Source organism: Neolamprologus brichardi, chromosome 12 (genome assembly GCF_056152115.1).
Source record: "Neolamprologus brichardi isolate AB-2024 chromosome 12, ASM5615211v1, whole genome shotgun sequence".
In the NCBI taxonomy this organism is placed as follows: Eukaryota; Metazoa; Chordata; class Actinopteri; order Cichliformes; family Cichlidae; genus Neolamprologus; species Neolamprologus brichardi.
Genome location: NC_142115.1, coordinates 86202 through 96082, shown reverse-complemented (window position 1 = coordinate 96082; position 9881 = coordinate 86202). Strand labels below are relative to the sequence as shown.

At 41.6% G+C, this 9881-nt stretch overlaps 1 pseudogene; it reads right to left on the bottom strand.

Annotated features, from left to right (window-relative positions):
- Window positions 1-6287: 6287 nt before the first annotated feature.
- LOC148100113 (alpha-2-macroglobulin-like protein 1) lies at window positions 6288-8559 on the bottom strand (annotated as a pseudogene).
- Window positions 8560-9881: the final 1322 nt, after the last annotated feature.

Genomic DNA, 9881 nt, shown 5'->3' with positions numbered 1-9881 from the left:
GTGAGAAGTATTTGGACTGACAGAAACATGTGGACAGCTTTTGTTCTGAGGGTTTATGCAGAGTCTGCCTCTGTGTGTGCTAACTGTGTTCAAAGTGTCGGCCAGTCACAGAATCATGTTGTCATTTAACGACACACAGTTGAAAATGTTCAGGTGACAGAACTGTTTTATAATCCAGACTTTGAAATTGGCTCAGATTATTTCCTCCTCTCTTACAGTCAGTTCACCCTAACAGTTAAACACACAAGCAGTTGATGGTGGTGTGTGTCTGTGTGAGTGAAAGACAGAGAGGGAGAGCGAGCAACAGATTTTCTGTTATAACCTTCATCTTATGGACGCACAGTGTGAGCACTCAGGTCGCATCAGAGCATCGGGCGGTATAGTGAGAGACCCTGCATCGTGACCTACGAACTTATAACCCATGCGAGCCAATCGTGCAGTTTGAAAATCGCACAGTGTTTGCCCAGCTTCAGGTGTACTGTCGTCTGAGACTTGCACCGCAGTGTCGGTGTTTGTTTCCCTATTGGCCATGCTTTTTGTTGTGGTCATCTGTTGTCTTCCGGTATTTTCTCCGCAAGCGACCTTTCCTCAACCAATGAGATGAGCGGTAATCTGAATTGTCATACTCGAATTGTCATAAGTGTGCTGTCAGCTCATTGGTCACAAAGCAGGAGCGGGGCTGGGAATTATGTTTTCAAACAAAGCGTTAATTACATTAAAACTTATAGACTACTTTTGATTCTCACTGTATTATGGGACAAAGTGCGTCCTTTTTCAGCTCAATACGGGACGTGTACTTTTGTTTCTAAATACGGGATGATTCCATTTTTTAAGGGACGGTTGGCAACCCTAAACACTCCATAGCTGGTCTGCTTGGATGTATTCAGTGATCATTTGCAGAGGAGCTTTTATCAGCACAGTGCAGAGCTCGTGGTCATCATGTCGGCCAGTGGCAGGTTATATTGAGGCTCAATCTTATGCAGCTAACTTCAGAGTTAAGCCTGAGTTTCTGGCTCCAGTTTCAAACAAACTGTGAGTTACTACAATTCACCATAGCAACGGGTAAATAAAGAGTAGAGTTTGAATCCAGAGGAGCAGGAATATGAAGACGTGTCAGTGCCGAGCCCGATATAATACACTGCTGGCGGCCTGCTTTCCCCCACAGCCTCCTAGTATATGAACCCATGGTATGAATTTCAAATCCCACGTCGCTTCCTTCTCCAGATATCGCATTCACAAACTCGGGTGTCCACGTCGCCTGCTCACCCAGGAAGGTGACGACAATACCACATCAGCCCTTTGCGACTGATGGGGTAAAAACCAAGAGGGAAGAAGAGTCATTTCATCAGTGTGCTCTCTTTTTATGCTATCATTTACCTAACCTGACCTCTGACCACAGGGAGCTGAATCCTCATTTGAAATCTAATTATTCAGCTGGAACCTGACAGGACAAAATGTAGGAGCCATAAAACCTGGAGAAATGGATCAGTTTATGATGGAGCTGATATCCAGGTAGCAGCAGACTCCAGAGTGGATCTGCCCTCAAGTCACTTTGTGTTAAAGACAAAGCTGCAAGGTGCAGTTTGTGACTGTTTCATGTCTTCAATAATTATAAGAATAACAGGGAATTCCATCATTTCTGACATTATGGGATAAAAATGCTCACACACATGGAAAAACTCTTCCCACTGTGAGCATTGATAATCTGGTCCAGGGCCATTGCTAAAACCTTGAATCATGGGGGGCTGAGCCCAGCCCTGAAATCCACTAACAGCACTTTTAAAAAAGTGATTTCTTATATTTGAAAGTCAAATGAATGTAAAATGTCAAACATGATGTGCTACATAAAGGCTGAAGTCACAGGATGACACTGAAATAAAGCATCAGTGAAATTTGAGTTCTTGTTGTGTAGTTTGAAACATGAAAAAAGAACATTTTGATGAAGGCATCATTTGAGGGACAGCATGCTCACACTACTTGGATGAGTTTTGAACCTTTAGCAGCACTGCTCTCAAAACTGGTGCCATGATGGTCCTTTTAAACTGTGAGTTCTCCTCCAGGATTTTGGACATTCACCTCTTCTTCACTTTTCAGCTCTTTTAGTGTCTCACCCACCTGGTGCACTCCTAATCTCCTCTGCTCTCTACCGTCCTGGTTAGAAGAACAATGCAGTCAGCATGTGCCAATCAAACTCCATCCAAATCTCTCATTTTCATGTAATCATGAGCTGAGCTGTTTAACACGCTGTTTATATTTCATATGTTGACTTGTCAGAAAAGCTCATTATGAATGCACATTTCATGCCATAAGAGCTAAACAGTCATCAAAGTGGTTGATCTTTTCTTAATTTATGATTTCCTTTTCATTTGTTTTTGCCTATTTTCATGTTTTTTGTACTTTAGATTGATTTCTCACAAACTATTCTGTGTAGTGTCCAAAACTGTGAGCAAAACTACTCGTGAAATCAGTGGAAACTGAATCAGCAGGATCAATCAATTCTTAAGTCAGAACAACCATCACCTTAAGTTAACTTGAAGTTGGAGCTGGATCCTGCTTCAGATTTCCTTTTCCCATACTGTCTGCAAATGCATCACACAGTAGTTCCTTGCATGCCCTCTCCATTTCCTTCACACATTTTCATCCTTTTTTCATCCTTTCATCCTGTTGGAGTCCAGTTACTCTGACATGTGTGACTGTAGATGTTGGCTGTGTGTTGGACAGCTGTCACTGTCTCACAGCAGGACTCCAGCTCGGAGGATCCAAGTGATGCTGCTCCGTCTCTCCTCCTCTTATGCAATCGGCTCAAATGTAATATTCGAAGGGTGTCTTTACACTGTCCCCACGTCAGTATAATAAACTCTACAGGCATGAAAATTTAATATGTTGTAGTCTGGAAGTTCCTGCCACTCACGGTTAAAGAATTTTTGCGATCAAACCTACAGTTTTCTCTTGGGAAGCATTTGTTTTTGAGCTTAATTCCTGTTTGCCGCTCTCTGTTTCTGACCCCGACTGCAGAGGAGTGTGTGCCCCTCCCCTCACAGGAGTTACTATAGTAACCAGCCCTGACAGAAGTAAACTGATGACTCTGTTTAAAACAGTTTTTTGTCCAACCACAGACATCCTGATGTCTTCTGACAGCTGACACGGCAGTAGCACAGGCACACTTAACATTTCTTCAGACATTTTGGCTGTCTAGTATTTCTATACAATTACAAGCTAAAATGAGAAAATTCAAACATCGTAAAATGATCTGGGCTTCGTACACGACAACAGTGGAACAATTCATGTGAAATATTCTTTGATTTTCTTCAAATCACAAACTAAAGTCAAATCTAACAACAGCATCCATCTGCTCATAAAATGACTAAACAGCTGATACATGAACAAAATCACTCACAAACCTTTTGATTTGGACTTGAAATCAGTTTGTGCTCATGTAAATGTGTTCATATATATTCATGCATGAAAGTGTTTTCTTCAAACAGGACACCTGACAAATAACAAATGTCATATTGAACAATATTGTCACATTTAACATCAGGTCCAGAGTAGCTAAAGTTAGAATCAGTGCTGTGCTTGTTTTGGCTCAGCCAAACAGTTAAGTGTGCTTCACATGCATGTATGTCCACTCATGATACAGTACACACATGTAGTCAGTTAGAGCCAAAAAGCCACCTTTGATTACTGAATGACATTCACTTCATCAATGAATCCCAGTGAGAACTCTTTGGGCTCTTTACCTTACAATATAACGAGCTTTGAGACTAAATGTGTTTGTTAAGTGGTGCTGTATGAATAAAGCTGAACACATCTAAAGAAGGTGTTCCTGAAATGTGGCTTTATTAGAACAGGACAGATGGATGAGCACAGCCCTCTCAGCACAGGGCTGACAGGATGTTTTTAGACCAAACTGAAAGATCAAGGCAAGGCAAGGCAAGGCAAGTTTATTTGTATAGCACAATTCAACAACAAGGTGATTCAAAGTGCTTTGATCAAAGTACATTTACTGGATTTGTTGCTTTTCAAAGACAGTTAAGAGCAAAGTCCAATTAGAAGAGCTTGTTCTGATGAAGACTTTGAACCTGTAAACAGCAGCTAAGTGAATAAAGATCAGTGTCCACCAATCCTCAGCAGTGACAACACTTAAACATCAAAATCCTTCATGCACACCTTTTTCTCTGCTGTGCTCAAAATGCTGTCAGCTGTTAAAGTTGAGGAGAAAAGTCTGACATATTTCAGCACCATTAAATGTTAGAGAAGCCTCTGAAAACCAGAGGTTACAAAGTTTAGTATTGAGAAAAGTGATGTGTAACCTTATTGTTTTATTGACATATTGGATTTGTATATGGTGTGTTTTATAAATGATGTATCACACTGTGAGATGTCCTGCAAAACAAACTAACACACTAACTTTGTGTTCTTCAAATACTGTGGAGTTTTTGTTGGGTTACCAGGTTAGCTTGTGTTGGCTTTTTTATATGAGAGAGAAGACAAATATGCTCCAATGAGATGTTTTCACACTTTATGATCAAACAGAATTTCAGATGAGTTTTCCACAGCTCCATGGACCTCCATCTCTCTGGCTCAGAGACAAAGGCTGCCTCACCCAGGCAGGAAACACTTTTACTGCATGTGGTAAAAACTGAATGTTAACGTGATCGCTCAGCAGCTCGAGGAAAGCCTTTAGACCCATGTACAGCTCACGTTTCATCTCCTGCAACTTTCCCACATCTCCCTACACGGAGACATCGCTTCTCACATCACCATGGCAACCATCTCTGGTCCTCTGGTCAAGCCTGTAGAGTTAGAGAAGGGGGCGTGTCCTAACAGCAGAATTTATAGGCCTGTTTTTCTCTGGGAGAGTCAGTCTCAAAGGTTTGGACCTTCTGGTGTCATCACAAGTCCAGGTAGACCATCTTCAGAGAAGACAGCTTCTTTTTGTTTCTGTCTGTTAGTATCTGCGTGTAGCAGTCCAAATCCAAAACTATACTACGATGCACATCTGTGGGCAACAAAACACAAATATGTGACACAAACCACGAGGCAGCTGTGCAATATAAAATAATGGGGCTACATGAGCCTTAAAGTGTTTAGTAAAGCGCTGTGTTGGACTGGTGCTCATGGCCAGAGTTAAGTTACATCAAGTGTAGCAGAGATTTGCTGCATTTCAGCTCATAATGCTGAGATTGATTCACTCAGTTCAATCTATATACCAACGTTCTCCTGTCTAGTATAAAGATTTGATAGTGTGCTGTCAGCGTAGGGGATGGAAATCAGGAAAGCGAAAAGTTTTTGTTTTTGTTTTGAAATAAATAAACAAACGCAAGTGGGGCTCAGTTTGGCACAGCCATAAACTAAAACTTAAAACGCTGGGTCAAAAGACCCTGGTTCAACAGAGTCCCAAAGCCTTAGAAATGGCTTTTAACCCGGTCCAGACTGACAGCTGTGACTCTGTCAGCTGATTGTGTAGATGGTGGCATTATGTGTTGCTTTTTGACATCTTTCAGCCTGTTCACTTTCTCACACGGGTTCTGTAGAAGTTGATGAGTCTGTTGATCCAACAGGTCTTCTAGTAATCAGGCTGAGTGTGTTTGTCAAACTGAACTCAGCTTTATAAACAAATGTGGTTAATCACAGTTAATTCATGATTTAAGCAGAGGGGCAGTTATTTTTGCACACAGCTCAGGTAAGTTGGGATAACCTTTGTGCCTTAATCAATGACATCATCATTTCAAACTGCAGGCTGTATTTACTTGTGTTATCTTTGTCTAACATGAACATTTGTGTGATCAAAACAGTAAGAAATGACTGAGTGAAAAGACATTTTCACACCACTGTATTTGATCGTTGCCCCTGGGAGAGTTCACTTATCTGCAATGAGAGGTGTGATCAACATGAGTGCACGAGTGTCACATGACTCAAAGCTTTGCATGCAGTGGCAAAAGGCTGAGTGTGTGCCATCAGTCTATATTCAGTCCTCACTCTGAGCCTCACATCTTCCTGCTGCTTCATGAGAGCAGAACTGAACTTCCTGGCTGTGGGAGAGACGAGGAGGATCCTGGTGCAAGATGCACAAATGGATGCAGTTTGTTTCCTTTTTACACTCAAAGTGACGAAAACCAGATTTTCATCCTACCTGTTATTAAACATGAATTATTCAGCCACACCGTCTTCAAACTGTGAGGAATCAAAGTTAAAGTTCAAAGTTGGTCCTTCTCATTGATGCTGTGAACGTGAATGTGTGTGAAAGGTGTACTTGTGTGTTACTACAGCTTCTTACCTGCAGCTCACAGACAAACGTATTGGGTCTCAGCCTGGTCACCTGACAAAAACATGTGGTAGAAAAACATGAAAGTGTCATTTCTCTGTGTCCCACTGATTGAAACATCAGCTTGTATGAACTGTTCAGTCTGATGAATCCTCTGAAGTGTGTCAGTGTGCTGTTGGAGTAAAGCTTAGTTAGACTTGGACCTGGTTGGTAGTCGTCATAGATCTTGACCACGGCTGGCTTCAGGTTGTCCACTGGGAGCTCCTGGATGATCTCTGTGGTTGATGGTGTGTCCTTTGATAACTGGACGAGACAGAAACAATCGCAGACACAGTTTGTACCATAGATCATCATCTGGTGTCCCCACTGTGGACTTCTCTGACCTCCTCTAAGGACACCAGAACATGATCTTCCTTTGGTCCAACACGACTCACCAGGAGGCCACGTTTGAGCTGTGAGGAGATGAGATCATCACAGTGATCACATGACACACACGTGTTGGTAGAGTCTGTCTAATTACGCACACTCTGGAGAAAATCCAGGACCACCATGTTTGTAGTTTTCTCCTTCCCACTGTACCTGTGTTTGAACAGTGTGTGCACACATGCTTTTCATCCACCAACAGTGACTCCACGCTGGTACAGAGCTCTCCTCTAACCTGTCACACACTTACAGGGGATGTATTTCCACAGTCAGTCTGGCTCTGGCAGAATAACCTGTGGGGTCCACCTCTGTTTGGACTTTCACACTGAGAGTGGGGACATCAGCAGGTGTTGGGATGTTGTAGGTGGCACAAATCTGGGAAACAAACAGAACCAATCACAGCTCAGTGCAGCCTGATGTCACTTTTCTACATCGTGACACTTTTTATATTTATATCTCTATATTTATCTATTTATCTTAATATTTATCAATCAATATCTGTGTTTCTACACTCATTGTCTATCAGTGCTTGATGTTTGTTGTGTATTTGCTGCTCCGACAACTCAGTTTCCCTCTCGGATGAAGAAAGTTTCTCTGATTCTCATGTAGACACAAAGTGACTTTATTGATTTTTGCTCTAATTTAGTGTCAAATAGAATTGTACTGTGTGCAGTTATTATTGTCAGCTCTAATGTTGTCTATGAAAACACATTTATTACATGTGAAAATGCTTCTTTAGCATTTTATAAGTACAAAGAGACAAAGAAAGCCTTTGTTTGACACCAACCAGGACCTTGTCACATGATGACCTGCACTGAAGCACATGCAGCTTCACCTCCAGCCTGTGTTTTCCTGACACGTCCTGCAGCGCCTCCTCCTGGTAGAGCAGTTTGTTGCCCTGATTTCCATCAAATGTCAGCTGACTGCTGGGAGCCTGAACTGTCCCTGTGCTCCAACCTTCAGGACTGAACACCAGAGTTGAGCAGAGAGCCTGAAGAGGCCTCCACTGTGTCCTACAGGATGCATTCATTTTGACATGAAGTTCAAACTGCCTGTGTCACTTCAACACACTCTCACAAAAGAGTTTCTAACCTTCACTTCCTGGTTAAATAAAGATTAAACAGGTTAAATATGTTTAACAGAGAATGATCTCAGAGAAACAAAGTAGAGAAATCACAGGTATAAACTTACAGACTGCAGCTGAGCTGTTATTTACAGGCTGTTACGTGTAGTTGGTGCACAGAAGGCTGTTCTGTTAAAACAACACATTTTTAGACCAAAGTCAATTTCATCTCGTAAATAAGGAATAAAAACATGCCTGCCTGCTAAAACAAGTCTGCATATCTGAGAGAAAAGCACAGCAACAACATGAAAGCTTCAGGATTATTTCTTCTGATTTGGTCCAAGACTGTATATTAACTCAAAGATTAGCTTCATGCTGTTCGGGCGGTGTAGTAGCTGAGTGGAGGAGAAGCCTCCATAATAGTTCTGCTGCCCAGTCAGCCACCTGATAATACCAGAGGCATATCCCAGATCCTCAGCAGTCGGGGAGGTGCTGAGTTTGGCCAACAGCACATAAGAACTGATCTCCAATGACAGGGAGGCTGATGTTTCTGCTGCTGTCTGAGACCAGTAGAGGAAACCTCCTTCAAACACACACAATAACAGTCACAGTTATGCTAATAAGGCCTGAATGATGTCCTGCTAAAGGATGACTCACCTTCCCTCGCTGCAACTGTTTCTAAGTGCTGCAGAAGATGAGCGCGGGTCTCCACGCCTCCTGCAGGGTGAAAACAGAGGCCAGCAGAGCTGTAGCTGCTGCTCAGGTCACTGAGAGACTCCTTGAGACAAGTCAGGCTCTGGATCATCACAGGATCCTTTAAATGATCACAATAAAGAACTTTAATGGACAAACAGAAATCTTCTTTCACTAAACCCAGTGTGAGAACAAAAGGAGGCAGTGTTCCTGATTCAGTGACTCAAACAACAGCGTGATAATAGAAAGCTGTGTGAATGATTCTAATATAAAAACATATGACAATGTCTCAGACTTCAAAGAGGAACCAGATTTCATGTGAATACTTCACCTTTTTATTTATGATGGGAGCATCTGTAGCTGAGATATAATATACTGAGTGTGAACATTCTCAAAACTGTATTGTATATAGTTTATTTTTTTGTGTAAATGTATTTTTTGTAAAACTAAGATTCCACATGTCACTGTTGAAGTGGGACATTAATCAGTGTGACACCACTTGTAAACATGCTGCATGTGTGGGGGTTCCCAGCCAGAGCTGCATGGACTCCACACTAGTGGAGTCCATGCACACTTTCTGTAGCTCCTCTCCCTGTACTACATTATACGTTTAAATTTGGTGTATTTTTCTTTACTAAGTATTAGTTCTTATGGCTAAAAGCTCCCAAAGTGTTTTTAAATTACTTTGAACGAGGAAAATAGTAATTGGAACTGCCTTACTTGTGCTGTTGCTGTGTGACACTGATTTTGCTGCTGCACTTTGTCTTTTAGGTATGTGTAAATGTATATAATGAGTTCATGATCTGAGGCTGCACAATGAATAGTGTTTTCAGCCATGTTGGGAAATGTTACAGTTGCTTGAATATGTATTGTGTAATTGATCCATCTTAGTGGGGATTTAAATATTACAAGTTATTATTAGTGGCCAGAGGTGGGTAGTAACGAGTTACATTTACTCCGTTACATTTACTTGAGTAAGTTTTTGAAAAAAATGTACTTTTAAAGTACTTTTTTTGCACGATACTTTTTACTTTTACTTGAGTACATTTGTGAAGAAGAAACGGTACTTTTACTCCGCTACATTTGCAAAATTCGACTCGTTACTTTAAAAAAGATAGTTTAACACATTAGATAACATGCCGCCAGTGGAGTTTCCAGTAACCTTTTTACCAATCAGATGCAGTCACATGACCAGTTTGAAACTGTGGTGGGCAGAACGGCCCAAGCATTTCAAAGTAGCAGACACACGGAACATGGCAGAGCCAGTCATCTACGCTAGAGCTGAAGAGGATGAACAGCCTTGGCCTCATATATTAAGAATGTTTAGCTTAAAAGCAGTACAAAAGAACAGCTATGTCTTCAGTGTCGGTGTCTTCAGTGAGAGCCAAAACAAAACAACTTTTCAGCGTGAAAAAACTCAGCTCGTGTAACCTG